Raw genomic sequence first — 16,260 nt, 5'->3', positions numbered from 1 at the left:
TGTTGAGATGTCGAGCTGTACATCTTGAGTTGGCATCCACTACGAGTCTTGGTCACTTACGGCATTTATTCACTGGTGCGTTAGGTGACCGACACGGAGGATCTCTATCAGTGATTCTACAGCTGGACTACACTTATAGTGCCAACCTAGTACGCTTCTAGCGTGTTCACACTTAGTGACCGCATGTACATATGTACTACTTTTCAGCTTTAGCACTTAGTCATTTTGTACTCTCTTTTCTGTGAGAAGAAGAAGAAACTTTCCATCTCCGTGTGCTTTGTGCTTGTCTTGTGTAGCTCTCTTGCATCCTCATTCTTTACATGGTATCAGAGCCTGGTGCAGGCAAGAGAGACTAGAGAGCAAGAGCATCACAATCCCTTCGTTCGTAATCCACGACCAGATGCAAGTTTTTGAACAGGTCTCCAAAGTGTAGTATATAGAGATTTATTGTACAAGTATAGTGTATGTACACTTGGTTGTGGACACTTGTTGAGTGTAGAAAGCGTTACAGGTACCACGATAGCAAGTTCAACAGATTTGCAGGTTTTTGTAAATTGCAGCTATTTTGTCTTAGTGCTTCAAGATGTCTGACGGTTTCAGTCAGATTGTCACTGAGAAGCTTGAGAAAAATAACTACCGTGCATGAAAGTTCAGAATAACAAATTTCCGAAAAGGAAAAGGTTATTGGGACTATGTAGAAGGAGACAATGAAAAGGAACCAGAGATTTCCGAGGCAAATGCTATAGCAGAACAAAGAAAAGCTTTGTGGGATTGGCAACAAGCCCAGAGCAAAGTGATGTATTGGCTTTCTATGAGCATCACAAATGGCATGATGGGCTATCTACAGGATGTTGAAACTCCCGCCATTGCATGGAAAAACTTAGGCAGAGTGTTCGAGGTGAACACCAAGGCCAGGAAGCTTCAACTAAAGTCGGAGCTAAATCAGGTTAAGAGGAACAACCTCTGCATCAATGATTATGCTTTGAAGATCAAGAGTATCATTGAGGCTCTTGGATCTATTAAAGTCTCAGTGGAAGACAATGACATTGTTCGTGCATGCTTGGATGGTTTAGGAGATGAGTATATACATTTCAGGTCTTCCATGAATACAAGAGACGACAACCCCGCGTTCCAAGATTTGATTTCTATGCTTATTCTCAAGGAGAAGAACCTTGGTCTTGACACATCTTCTTCTGGCAGAAATAGGTATGAACAGGCCTTCTATTCTAACTCCAATAGAGGTAGAGGTCATGGTCGAGGTCCAAGTGGTTGCAGGGGCCAATTTCAAGAAAGTCAATCAAATCAAAACAATACAAGTGGCAGGGAAAACTAGTCTCAAGGCAGGGGAAGGCAGGGGGAGTCAAAGAGGTCGTGGTGCAAGATCAAGCAGACAACAACATATTGCAGATAGCAAAGAATGTTGGACTTGTGGTAAAAGAGGTCACATGTCACTTGACTGTCCAAAGGAAAAAGCAAGTGGAAAGAGAGAACAGGGCAACTATGCATCTACTAGTAGAGATGCATATGACAACAAAAACGAGCAGCATGTAATGAATACAATGACTCCAAAGAATTCCACCCAAGATGATGTTTGGTATGTGTATTCAAATGCCTCTAATCACGTGACGTCTCTTGAAGAGTGGTTTAGAGATATGCGCAAACCAAATGTGTCAGGCTATGTGTAGACATGACAAGAGACAGCTCACCCCATTGCTCATGTAGGGGACATACCTCTAAATACGAAGAGTGGGAAATCAAAGTACTTAGCAGATGTACTTCATGTGCCAAACATTACAAAGAGGGAGAATGTGGGCAGAATGTTTACGCTGAATGTAGACATGCCTGAGGTAAAAGCTGCATTATTTGCACAGGGCACAGGTTTTGTGACTGATTTTGACATTTGGCACAAACGCATTGGCCATGTCAATGAGCAGAGATTGTGCGGCATGCAATCAAAACAGATTGTGAAAGGTTTGCCCAAATTCAAGGTGAATGGTATGCATAAAGTGTGTGCAGCATGCCAGTTTGGAAAACAGTCAAAGGGCTCATTTCCACATGAGCGCAATGTATGTAAAAAGCCACTTGAGGTGGTGCACACAAATGTTTGGGGTCCAACCGATACGTGTTAGTTGTTTGTGTATGAAGATGAGTTCTTCCAAGGATGCTCTTTTTTTGGCCTACCCAAAGGGCTAAGGCAATAGTGACTTGTTCCCTTTTTGGCCTGCCCAAAGGGCAAAGGATATAGAGATGCCTTTTATTTTTCTAAACAGAAAAAAAGATTATATTTTCAAGCATCTTTTAAAGGCCAAAAATGTTGATTGTTGAAATAAGATGGTGGGCATTCATTGTTGCAAAACCGTGCCAAGAAAATGTTGAAGCATTGAAATGATGGTCTTGAGAAGCAGGCATCGTGTCTTTGGCATCATTTCACATAGTGGGTGGGTGGGTAGATATAATAGGTTTGGAGAGAGGGTGTAGGGCTAGGAACTGTATAATTTTAATATTCCTTGGCCCCATTTTGGTTTTTGTCCATCTCTTTGTGGCTTGCGTCACCTCTCTCTCATTTTTGCCTCTGTGTAAATGGCATAGCTTGTGTGGACTGGTGTAGCCCCTTCCTAGGGTAACCTTTGCCATGCACTCTCATACACAAGTTCCCCTCTGCACTTTTGAGAAAGCCTCTAGGAGCTATGGCAGCGATGGAAAATCTACATCACAAAGGGGAGATCTCAAATAAGCCCTTCCATCAGATGGCAACCCTACCCACGGCTTGGGATTGTGCATACTGAGGCTTACATGCAATTCCTTTTGATGCATGCTCTTGTGTTGCTCTCATGGTCGCCAAAGCTGGCATGCTGGCTACAGATGCACAGTGCGCACACATCCCTCATATATGGAGAGAGAGAGAGAGAGAGAGAGAGAGAGAGAGAGAGAGAGAGAGAGAGAGAGAGAGAGAGAGAGAGAGAGAGAGAGAGAGAGAGAGAGAGAGAGAGAGAGAGAGAGAGAGAGATAGAGAGAGAGAGAGAGAATCTGTTCTGGTCTCTTGTTTTTGAGTTGTTTCACGTTTACGAAGTGGAGAACTAATGGTCTTTGAAGGGGCTGATGTGAGACACTACGGCATGCTTTTGCCCTTCGCTCTTTTTGCATTTCCATCTCCTAGAGAAGCCCCTTGTGACCGTAGGGATGAGTGCTTGCTTGCCTTAGTTCATCAACGGTGTGCTGCCATGATGTGCTTAGTGCAAGTAGGAACTTCCATAGCTCCAGATCTTGGTATGCTCCTCATTCTTTTCATCCCTGCGTTTTAAATGTCATCTTGTTGCAATTCTTTTGTTTTCCAAAACATTCGCACTGCCGTCAACCTCAAGACCCTTAGAGCATTTGACCCACCTAATGCACGCCCACATCCTCCTTGGATTTGACCCATCTGATGCATGCCCACGTTCTCCTTACGTTTGTTGAAGCATGTCTGGCGGGGTGTGACATGGTGCACTCAAGAGGTTTTGCTAATGTGCATAGTGGATCTTGGCTGCTGCTCCAGGTAGAGATGGTGGGTGGACATGGGGAAGGCAGCATCGTTGAGATTAACCTTGTCTACACCTGCAATGTTTTAAAGCTTGGAACTTTCTTGCTTGACTGGTTTTTGTTTTCAACATACGGTAAAAAAAGGACGAACCCAACCTCCCACAATGCTTGCTGCCCGCTCCACATGATGCTCTGGAGCCTCTTGTGAACGTCTTGCACTTTGCCATGATGCAATGGTGGCAGCGACCAAGACCAAGCGAACAAAAACAAGGACCGTTCTGCATGCCGACCTCCATCTACTGATGTTTGCTCTGCAGCTGTCATTGTTTAGAATATGTTTTGTATCTTGCACCATTATCTTGCTTTCAATCCTTGTACTGGTGCATGGTAAATGTAGCCTGCATGATCTACCTGATCTTGCCCATATCTATTATTTGACCCTGCCTGTGAAGCTTGGATATGCCTTATTTTGAGCTTGCCTCGGCCCTTAGCAAGAGCTCGTCTTTTGGCCACCAACTCTCCTTGAGTTGACTGTGCTATTGGCCATTGAAGCATATATTTTTGGTTCAAGGGTCGCTTCAAGAAGCTCCACGACATCTTGATGGCAGAGTGCTTCTTCTCATATGCTTGTCATGCTTACCATTTTTTGTTCTTCAGCTCTCATTGGCTGCAGCAGGACATGGATCAAGCTCTAAGGGCTTTGGAAGTGCGTTGCCATCCTTCTTCACGAGGTTGTACAAGGTTATCCAGGAGGGAAGTAATTTGCAACTTGAATTGTGTAATTACCCTCTTTTTAGCATCTTGGCCCTTGTCATATTCACCATGGTTTGTGTGTTCTGCTTTTCCGGGCTAGGGTACCGGATGCTGTCTTATCATAAATAGGAAATTACGCATGCGTGTTTACTGGTTGCTAACAACAGTCTTACTTTTTCTTCCTTTGCACGTGACATTACTTGGTGTAACAGTGAAGCTAGACCCAAACATGAAATGCCATGAAATACTGATGTTCCTAGGGTTCTTGACTCTACTGTTTTGTGTTGCAGCTACAATGGGGGTTCTCGTCATTCTCCCTGTTGCAGATGCCATAGCTGCCCATTATTTTTTCGGAAGCAAAGATCAGAGCTGGAAAAATTTTAGTGCCAGCCTAGCCAAAGCTTTTGGAGGGTGGCCACCACCTACAGGAGTTAGTGATAATAAAGATTCTACCAAAAATGCAGCAAGGAGTTTGCTTTTGGGTGCGCCATCAGCTTCGAGTATTGATGTTGTCTCGTCAAGCAAAGACGGTTCACTCACATTTGATGTGGGGTAAGGATCTCACCTTCGGCCCTGGGGTTTTTCTGGTTGTTGTCTCGGGCTTTTTTGTGTCCCCAGCCTCTTCTGTCCTTCTTGGGAGACCCCTCACTCTTTTGTAATGATGACATACTACAACAACAAATGACAAAGTAGATGGTAGTAGCCTGTGCTTAATACAACATTTTGTAATTTATGCCTTACCACACTTGTCTCTAGTATACAAAATTGGGCTAAACTGGAGTGCTACATGTTTGGATGGTATTCCTGCTCTGCTAGGATTATGCTGTGGTTTGAAGTCTATGTATGAACATTTTTATGTTGTTCATTTCTTGGTTGATTTCAAGGAAGAAAGGGATGAGAATGGGTACAGCTAACTGTGGGCGTATGTCGCACGTGTTAATGCAAGGAACTTGCCGATATCTTGTGTGCGAGCCACAAATGGCTTGAAGCACGCAACTAGTTTAAACTAGTAAGCTCAAAGATGTACATGGTGTGTCACTCACCGCCCTACGCTTGTTGTCGTGGTGGCTTCCTCGCCGCGAAGAAGGAGCCGTCGTCGTGTCGTGCTCAATCCCTTTGCCACCGCCGCGCCGTCATTGCAATGCTCGATCACTCTCTCTCTCTCTCTCTCTCTCTCTCTCTCTCTCTCTCTCTCTCTTTCTCTCTCTCTCTCTCTCATGCATACACACACACACACAAGGAGATGAAGAAAAAGAAGATGGAGATGGAGCAAGAGCTCTTCAATTGCACAAATGAGAGAATGTATGAATTTTAGGTTTAGTTGACTTTTATATGAGCTCGTCCCATTTACACTTGGGCGTCCATGCTTAACCAACTAATTCCTTGAATGTTCCAGTTAGAGTGCGTTTCTCATCGGCGATCACTCTTATCCTTTTCTTATTGGACCGACAAACTCAATACCTGACTCTACCAAATAAATAATACGGCATCCTATCTTAGGTGATAGGAATGTACGTGAGGGTTAACATACCCCCCTTCTTGATGTAGATTCTTATTGAGATGTCGAGCTCTACATCTTGAGTTGGCATCCACTACGGGTCTTGGCCACTTACGGCATTTATTCACTGGTGCGTAGGTGACCGACACGGAGGATCTCTATCGGTGATTCTACAGCTGGACTACACTTATAGTGCCAACCTAGTACGCTTCTAGCGTGTTCAAACTTAGTGACCGCATGTACATATGTACTACTTTTCAGCTTTAGCACTTAGTCATTTTGTACTCTCTTTTCTGTGAGAAGAAGAAGAATCTTTCCATCTCTGTGTGCTTTGTGTTTGTCTTGTGTATCTCTCTTGCATCCTCATTCTTTTACATGGTATCAGAGTCTGGTGTAGGCAAGAGAGACTAAGAGAGCAAGAGCATCACAATCCCTTCGTTCGCAATCCACGACCAGATGCAAGTTTCTGAACAGGTCTCCAAAGTGCAGTATATAGAGATTTATTGTACAAGTATAGTGTATGTACGCTTGGTTGTGGACACTTGTTGAGTATAGAAATCGTTACAGGTACCACGATAGCAGGTTCAACAGATTTGCAGGTTTTTGCAAATTGCAGCTATTTTGTCTTAGTTCTTCAAGATGTCTGACGGTTTCAGTCAGATTGTCACTGAGAAGCTTGAGAAAAATAACTATCCTGCATGGAAGTTCAGAATAACAAATTTCCTAAAAGGAAAAGGTTATTGAGACTATGTAGAAGGAGACAATGAAAAGGAACCAGAGATTCCCGAGGCAAATGCTACAGCAGAACAAAGAAAAGCTCTGAGGGACTGACAACAAGGCCAGAGTGATGTATTGGCTTTCTATGAGCATCACAGATGGCATGATGGGTTATCTACAGGATGCTGAAACCCCCGCCATTGCATGGAAAAACTTCGGCAGAGTGTTCGATGTGAACACCAAGGCCAGTAAGCTTCAACTAAAGTCGGAGCTAAATCAGGTTAAGAGGAATAACGTCTGCATCAATGATTATGCTTTGAAGATCAAGAGTATCATTGAGGCTCTTGGATCTACTAAAGTCTCAGTGAAAGACGAGGACATTGTTCGTGCATGCTTGGATGGTCTAGGAGATGAGTATGTACATTTCAGGTCTTCCATGAATACAAGAGACGACATCCCCGTGTTCCAAGATTTGATTTCTATGTTTATTCTCGAGGAGAAGAACCTTGGTCTTGACACATCTTCTTCTCATGGCACAAATAGGTCTGAACAGGCCTTCTATTCTAACTTCAATAGAGGTAGAGGTCGTGGTCGAGGCTCAAGTGGTTGTAGGGGCCAATTTCAAGAAGGTCAATCAAATCAAAACAATACAGGTGGCAGGGGAAACCAGTCTCAAAGCAGGGGGGGTCAAAGAGGTCGTGGTGCAGGATCAAGCAGGCAGCAACATACTGCAGATAGCAGAGAATGTTGGACTTGTGGTAAAAGAGGTCACATGTCACGTGACTGTCCAAAGGAAAAAGCAAGTGGAAAGAGAGAACAGGGCAACTATGTATCTACTAGTAGAGATGCATATGACAGCAAAAACGAGCGCACATTTGTTATGCAGCATGTAATGAATACAATGACTGCAGAGAATTCCACCCAAGATGATGTTTGATATGTGGATTCAGATGCCTCTAATCACATGACGTCTCGTGGAGAGTGGTTTAGAGATATGCGCAAACCAGATGTGTCAGGCTATGTGCAGACAGGACAAGAGACAGCTCACCCCATTGCTCATGTAGGGGACATACCTCTAAATACGAAGAGTGGGAAATCAAAGTACTTAGCAGATGTACCTCATGTGCCAAACATTACAAAGAATCTTGTTTCTGTTGGACAAATGGTTGAGCAGGGTTTACAGGTTTGCTTCAATCCAAATGGATGTTATGTAGAAGATTTCCTGAATGGCTGTAAGCTGATCACAGAGGGCGAATGTGTGGGCAGAATGTTTACGCTGAATGTAGACATGCCTGAGGTAAAAGCTGCATTATTTGCACAGGGCACAGGTTTTGTGCCTGATGTTGACATTTGGCACAAACGCATTGGCCATGTCAATGAGCAGAGATTGTGCAGCATGCAATCAAAACAGATTGTGAAAGGTTTGCCCAAATTCAAGGTGGATGGTATGCATAAAGTGTGTGCAGCATGCCAGTTTGGAAAACAGTCAAAGGGCTCATTTTCACATGACCACAATGTATGTAAAAAGCCACTTGAGGTGGTGCACACAGATGTTTGGGGTCCAACCGATACTGCAAGTATACATGGTTGCAGGTATTATGTCTCTTTCATTGATGACCATACAAGGAAAGTATGGGTCTACTTCATGCGTGACAAAAGTGAAGTGTTTGGTCATTTTCAGGACTTCAAAGTCATGATTGAGAAGGAGACAGATATGCAAATCAAGACATTGAGGCCAGATGGAGGGGGAGAGTACTTCTCCAATGATTTTTCAAATTTTCTGCGAATGCATGGTATACGCAGGCAGTTTACATGCAGATATACTCCACAGCAGAATGGGGTCGCAGAAAGGAAAAATAGACACATTGAAGAGGTTGCACGTGTATTGATGAATGAGAAGAACATGCCTCATCATTTTTGGGCTGAAGCTGTAAATACAGATGTGTACATTATGAACAGGACACCTACACCTGCGGTGCATGATGTAACACCCGAGGAAAAGTTTACAGGTACAAAGCCTGATTTGGCACACTTGAAAGTGTTTGGCTGCATAGCTTACGTTCATGTACCAGATGAGTTGCGTAGGAAATGGGATCCTAAAGCAGAGAAATGTATTCTTGTGGGATATTCCCTTGAACAAAAGGGGTACAGGTGCTACAATCCTACTACACGAGAATTACGAGTGAGCAGAGATGTAGTCTTTGATGAGATGAGCAGTTGGTATAGTAATGCACATGGCACAAAATGTGAGGCCACCGTCACAAGTTTAGAGTGGACCACAAGAGTCCTCTTCTCGTGGCTTTGTTGAGAAGCCATGTAATGGTAGACTGTGTACTCAGGTTACTCCACCAACAGGTATAGGGAATGTATCACGGAAAGGAAAGGAAAAGGTTGATGAACCTCCCTTTATGGCTGATGCATCATCAGGTTTTTCACATTTAGACATGGATTCAAATGGCTCTGAAAAAAGTCTTGATGAAGAATTTGGAATTCTGGCTGTCAGGACACTTGGTGTAAGGAAAACACAAGAAGATGCTAGAGGGCAAAGGAGTGACCCAGGACCGCGCAGATCTAACAAAGTCAGAAATCCAGTTCAGAAATTGACTTATGATGGGTATCTAGCGCATCACCAAGCCTACATGGCTAAGGTGATACAGGATGTGGAGTCCACATGTTTTCAGGATGTAGTTGGAAATGTGCATTGGGATGATGCAATGAATGAAGAGATGGTTGCATTGGAAGCAAACGACATTGCCAAGTGCCATTGCCAAGTTGGTGCCATTGCCAAGTGGCAAGAAATCTATTGGCTGTAAATGGGTGTATAAAACCAAGCATAAGGCTGATGGTAACATTGAGCGTCACAAGGCAAGGCTGGTCGCAAAGGGTTATGCACAGACGTATGGCATAGACTATGAGGAGACCTTTGCTCCAGTGGCAAAGATGACGACTGTGAGAGCTGTCATAGCAGTGGCTGCATCTAGAGGATGGATTATGCATCAAATGGATGTAAAGAATGCCTTCTTGAATGGTGAGTTGCAAGAGGAAGTGTATATGGATCAGCCACCTGGTTCTGTCGATCCAGGTTACCCAAATTATGTATGTAGGCTTCTCAAAGCTTTGTATGGTTTGAAGCAGGGCTCTAGAGCATGGTATGACAGGATTGCCAAGTATCTTGTCAGTATTGGGTTTAGGAGAGCTCATGCTGATCATTCACTCTATGTACGTGAGAGTGATGTGGGGATTGTGGTCATTAACATATATGTAGATGACCTTATTATTGTGGGTGACAATGCTATGGAGATTGACCATGTGAAGGGTCTTCTCAAACAGGAGTTTGAAATGAAAGATTTGGGCGAGTTGCACTACTTTCTTGGCATTGAGGTGATCAGGACTCCAGAGGGTGTATGGCTGTCACAAAGACAGTATGCTTTGGACATGTTGTCAAAGTATGGTATGGCTGATTGTAAGCCAATTTCTATTCCCTTGGATGTGAATGCAAAGCTGAGTGCAGAGAAGGGTGATGCTATTGAGGATATCAAAATGTACAAGAAGATTGTGGATAGTCTAATCTACTTGACTATCACGAGGCTAGACTTGAGCTACACAGTAGGCTTGAGCTACAAAGTAGACTTGAGCTACATAATAGGCTTGGAGAGTCAGTTCATGCAGCTTTCGAGGAAGCCACATTTGGATGGAGTACGACGCACACTTCGGTATGTGCAAGGGACTCTTGACTACGCATTGTTCTATGCAGCAGGTGTACCATTAGCATTGTATGGGTATACAGATGCAGATTGGGTAGGTAGCATTGTTGATAGGAGATCTACGAGTGGCTTCATGTTCTCTTTTGGGAGTGCTGCTGTTACTTGGAGCAGCAAAAAGCAGCCTACGGTTGCTTTATCAAGCACAGAGGCTGAGTACAGAGGTGCAGCAGTTGCGGCGTGCGAGGTAGCTTGGCTACGCACATTACTTGAGGACTTGGGAGTGCAGGTGGACCAGCAGATTGTCATCCATTGTGACAACCTCAGCAACATGCAGTTGGCTAGGAACCCAGTGTTCCATGCCAGGACCAAGCACATAGAGGTCCATTACCACTACGTTCGAGAGCGAGTGTTGGCGGGCGACATCGACTTGGTCTACGTAAGCACAGAGGAGCAGATAGCGGATATCTTTACCAAGGCCCTCGGAGCTGAGAAGCTTCGACGTTTTCGGACTATGCTTGGACTCTGCAACATGCAGAGCTTGAGGGGGAGTGTTGAGATGTCGAGCTCTACATCTTGAGCTGGCATCCACTACGGGTCTTGGCCGCTTACGGAATTTACTCACTGGCACGTTAGGTGACCGACACGGAGGATCTCTGCCAGTGATTCTACAGTTGGACTACACTTATAGTGCCAGCCTAGTACGCTTCTAGCATGTTCACACTTAGTGACCTCATGTACATATGTGCTACTTTTCAGCTTTAGCACTTAGTCATTTTGTACTCTCTTTTCTGTGAGAAGAAGAAGAAGCTTTCCATCTCTGTGTGCTTTGTGCTTGTCTTGTGTAGCTCTCTTGCATCCTCATTCTTTACAATTCTGTCGTTGGAAGTTATTGAGTTGAAGCTCGTTGTCGAGCTGGAAGAGCATTTGAGATGAATGTCCTTAGCCTTCTTTAGTCACTGCAAAATAAAACAACATTGGCACAGTAATTGCATTCTCATATACAATTAAAAAGCATATGCAGACAATTTGATTGGTAACAAAATTTTAAACCATTTGTCAGCAATAAACATTAAATTGCAATATAATCAAACGCATAAATAGTTGTAAAGGTACAAAATTAAAGAAGTTTGGGTCGGTAATTTAACGATCGAAAGGCACTAAAGATTGACTATTAATACCATGGGCAAGCTTCTCAATTCAAATAAGTTGTTTAATTGCAAAAGCCAAGTATTTCATGTCAAAGGGCTGACTAGAGGCTATACCTAGAAGACCTTGTAGTTAAGCTACAATAAAAGGAATTGCTCATGAAATCATCGCCTGACTGATTTCCTTTTCTTTGACCCCCAAAAGTCTTTTCACAATGATTCAATTTTGATGTGCAGGCTTATTTTGTATGCCTCGGGTTTTTTGCTTTTCAAGGAAAAGCGCCCAAACTCGGAACCTCTAGGTCTCTAGTACCATAGGCGATACATGTGAGTGAAGTACCAAATCAAGCTGAGATTTCTCTTCCAGCTTAAGATTTTACATTATGGAACTTTGATTTTTATATTTATTTCTTGTTCGTTTTTAGCATTTTAATTTTGTAACTTTGGGGGGTCATATAACACTGTTACCCTCCCCAGGCTCATCACATTAGTAAACTTCCTTTATAATTAAGCTAAAGGTCAATAGGGACTAAGTCCACTAGAAATCCCTAGTACATTTCACACGATGTTGCCTAAATTGGATTAAGAACCTAAGTAACCATTGATTATTAGGAAGGCATTCCCCATGGTATTAAGAGAAGATCTCTAAAAATTACATTGAATTTAAGGTTTGATACTAAGCAAATGTGCTGAATATTGTGCTACCAATAAAAATTAAAGGAGACAAACATGGATGCAAAAAGATAAGGGGCAATGCTAATGGACAAGAAACACCTTTTTGTGTTGATGGTCGCGCTTGATTTGAAGTGTGAACGAGAGAAAGATTCCATGAAGGTCCAAATCCTAACAACAGCAACACGTTCATGTACACAGTAGGAAACACAAAGAATACCTCTAGGAGGCATATCAGTGGGAAGAAAGAACTTTGCTAATCACTAAACTCTAAAACAGAAACACTTCTATCGTACTAATCTTACCTACCCTCCATCACTTAAGTGATGAGGATCAACGGTGCTTAATGACATAGGTCTCTGTTTTAGTGTACCGAATGTGAATGTGTAGGTATGGTCAATGTTTTGACTTTTATTGTGCGTACTCTTTTGTTAACTTCTCTTGCTCTTTATTATTTTTGTTTTTTGTGAGTATAAGGCTTTATATATAAGGATTTTTGTGAGTATAAGGCTTTATATATAAGGCTTTTTGTGAGTATAAGGCTTTATATATACATTCCCTAAGATTGGGAGATTGAGAGGTCAGGGAAAGAAGGGTAAGAGGGAAATAATTCAATAGGCTGACGTAAACGAAGACTTCCCCCCTTCCTTGGGTAGGTCATACTATTAGAAATGTGCTCGTCACCCTTTGAAACCAATTGTTCCAGTTGGTAATAAGTGAGGATTTTGGCCAGTAGTTTTCTATTACCTTAGGTGCCTCATCGAGTTGCAAAGGTGGTAAGGTACTCTCCTAGGATCGAACTTGAAGTGGTTTATCAGGTGATTCTTGAACACTGGGAGGTGTGGATTCCTTTGTAGCTTCATGGAGGTCCACTATTGTAGATGGAGGCTGTGGAGAAGCTTTTACCTCTATGGATGCATTACATGAGGAGCTAGAAGCTTCATGGGACTCCCCCCTTCCTGAGCTAGGTGAAAATAATCGTTCTTTCTTCGAAACCCAAACTAGCTCTAGAGCGGGTGTGTAGCATTTTGTGATTTTTTTCTTTCCGCGATTGTTGATTCATTTTGGAGCTACGGTGTCAGGGGATATGTATCGAAATGTGAGCCAGACAGGCACCGGGCCTCTGGCTGTGGAAGGTGTGAAAGAGAGAGAACAAGAGACACTGATGCAACTGACTCTGGCAATCACCGCAATCATCAATTAATCGATTAATACATTTGAGTATAACTTAATCCTTAGCCAAGGTGGACTGTTAACAGTACCGTCACTTGCATCATCTGCTAACTAGGAGCTTAAGCTCCCATTTACAAGATTAACCGGGCCATTAACGACACCGGACTTAACAAAATGCTTAATCAACTTCGAACTGATATTGGTGATGGAAATTTTCTTATGTAGCTTTATCTGCTTCAAATACCTTGTGGATTCTGCAAGTTTCAATTCAGTTCACTGCCTCGATCATCAGGCTTCAATTATTACCAAAATGCATGCCTTCTCTTGCCTTTTCCTCTTGCTTTGGTTCAAGACCCAGCTCGCCATCTCAAGCCTGCCTACTTACTTTAAGCTTCCGTTTGCTTGTAAATATCCTTCTCGCCTTTGCCTGCTCAAGCCTCAACCTCGATCTGGCTTCTCCTCTTTGGCTTGCTCTAACCTCCACTACAACATCACCCAAAGTTATCGACGCCCGTACCTTTCCACGTGGATATCGACGTTCTTTGACCCCGTCGATATACGCGTTGATAAGTGCGTCGATATGCGCGTGGAAATATGTGTGGAAAGGCAAAATTTTCCACGCGTATATCGATGACTATTTCGACGCGTACAACGACGCACTTTTCGATGCTAGACAATTGGGAAAAAAAGGGGAACCCGCGCGCAGGGGCCATTTTCGCCCTCAACGCACGTGCTTAGATCTTGGCCGAAACCTGCTACACAGGTATTATGGCACTCTTCCCTTCCCCCCCCCCCCCCCCCCCCCCCCCCCAACCCCTCTCTCTCTCTCTCTACACACATCGTGTGGGTGTGTGTGTGTAGGAAAGAGATAGATAGATAGAGAGAGAGAGAGCGGTGTGTGTGTGTGTGTTTGTGTAGGAAAGAGAGAGAGAGAGAGAGAGAGCAGTGTGTGTGTGTGTAGGAAAGAGAGAGAGAGAGAGAGAGCAGTGTGTGTGTGTGTAAGAAAGAGAGAGAGAGAGCGGTGTGTGTGTGTAGGAAAGAGAGAGAGAGAGAGAGAGAGAGAGAGAGAGAGAGAGAGAGAGAGAGAGAGAGAGAGAGAGAGAGAGAGAAGTGTGTGCGTGTAGGAAATTAAAGAGAGAGATAGAGAGAAAAATGTATGCGTAGGAAATTAAAACTAGAGAGAGAGAGAGAGAGAGAGAGAGAGAGAGAGAGAGAGAGAATTAATGTATGCGTAAAAAATTAAAATTAAAGAAAGAAATGAAATGAAATGAAATGTTATATTAACGTCTTCAAAAGGCCAAAGTGACCTATGAGAGAAAGTTACAATGTGGTGGATCTGATACAAAGTCAGGATAACAAGATGACAAAATAAAATATTATGGAATCCTAAACTGCTGGGTGTGGACTAAGCAACTAAAATAGCTAGCTGGGATAGGTAGATCATAGGAGATCCAGCATTTGTTTGCTGGCAGACCTCATCAATCTCCTCCATGGTGAGTAGTCTGACTGAGCGTTGTGCATGTCAAGCCAAAGTGACCTGGATCGTCTGATACATCTTCTGTCGATGTTGTGTAGTCTGGCCTCTGCAGTCGTGGGCGTCTGGATCTCCCTAGCTCAGTCGCTCGTTCGATCAGTACGTAGAGACATAGGGAAGTAGAGAGAGAGAGAGAGAGAGAGAGAGAGAGAGAGAGAGAGAGAGAGAGAGAGAGAGAGAGAGAGAGAGAGAGAGAGAGAGAGAGAGAGAGAGAGAGAGAGAGAGAGAGAGAGAGAGAGAGAGAGGGAAGCAGAGAGCGAGCGAGAGAGAGAGAGAGAGATAGAGATATAGGAAAATAGAGAGAGAGAAAGAGATAGGAAATAGAGAGAGAGAGAGAGAGAGAGAGAGAGAGAGAGAGAGAAAGAGAGTGATATATATATATATATATATATATATATATATATATATATATATATATATATATATATATATATATATATATATATATATATATAGAGAGAGAGAGAGAGAGAGAGAGAGAGAGAGAGAGAGAGAGAGAGAGAGAGAGAGAGAGAGAGAGAGAGAGAGAGGTAGAGAGAAATAGGGGGAGAGAGAGAGAAGATAGGGAAGAGAGAGAGAGAGAGAGAGAGAGAGAGAGAGAGAGAGAGAGAGAGAGAGAGAGAGAGAGAGAGAGAGATAGGAAAATAGAGAGAGAGAGAAAGAGATAGGAAACACACACACACACACACACACACACACACACACACACACACAGAGAGAGAGAGAGAGAGAGAGAGAGAGAGAGAGAGAGAGAGAGAGAGAGAGAGAGAGAGAGAGAGAGAGAGAGAGAGAGAGAGAGAGAGAGAGAGAGGGAAGTGGAGAGCGAGACAGAGAGAGAGAGAGAGAAAAAGATAGGAAAGAGAGAGAGAGAGAGAGAGAGAGAGAGAGAGAGAGAGAGAGAGAGAAAGAGAGTGATATATATATTGTATATATATATATAGAGAGAGATAGGGAATAGAGAGAGAGAAAGAGAGTGATATATATATATATATATATAGAGAGAGAGAGAGAGAGATAGATAGATAGATAGATAGTTCTATTATCGTCCTGGGAGGTCAAATATGACCTATGGGACCAAATGAACATGTCACGTGGTGTGAGTGGAGTTCATAAGTGACTCTCGATGCTCAAAAATGGCTGAAATGAGCGTCGCAATAGAGAGTCCACATCGTGGTTGGGAGAGGAAGGTATGTAGGGAGAGATCATGGCTGAATATATGGGGAAAAGAGGACCTAATGTGGTCAAAAGCTTAGCACTCAAGTAGTGTGTGGTACTCACTCTCTCGCACTTGACGAGGGCATAAGGTGCAAAGTCGATGACACTCCTTGCCAGTGCCCCAACGTCCTGTCTCGCAGCGTAGAGAATGGGAGCTAAGACGAATGGAGGCAATGGTGCGGATCGCACTCAACGGGATGGGCTCAACGATGTAGGAATGGGTTCGGTTACCTTGTTCCGAGAAGAAGAGAGATTTGTAGTTTGGGGCAATGTGTGTGGTGTAATGGTTGAAGCGAGAACCTCCGGATTTCTCCCAAGCCGTGATACATT

The 16,260-nt window shown here is 43.4% G+C and overlaps 1 pseudogene; it reads left to right on the top strand.

Moving 5' to 3' along the window:
- Positions 1-3,478: 3,478 nt before the first annotated feature.
- On the top strand, positions 3,479-4,931 carry LOC147429852 (uncharacterized; annotated as a pseudogene).
- The last annotated feature ends 11,329 nt before the right edge of the window (positions 4,932-16,260 follow it).

The sequence above is a fragment of the Adiantum capillus-veneris genome, chromosome 22 (genome assembly GCF_014529385.1).
Source record: "Adiantum capillus-veneris isolate H3 chromosome 22, ASM1452938v2, whole genome shotgun sequence".
Taxonomy (NCBI): Eukaryota; Viridiplantae; Streptophyta; class Polypodiopsida; order Polypodiales; family Pteridaceae; genus Adiantum; species Adiantum capillus-veneris.
Note: the sequence above shows the minus strand (reverse complement) of the source record. Positions and strands in the feature narration are given on the sequence as shown.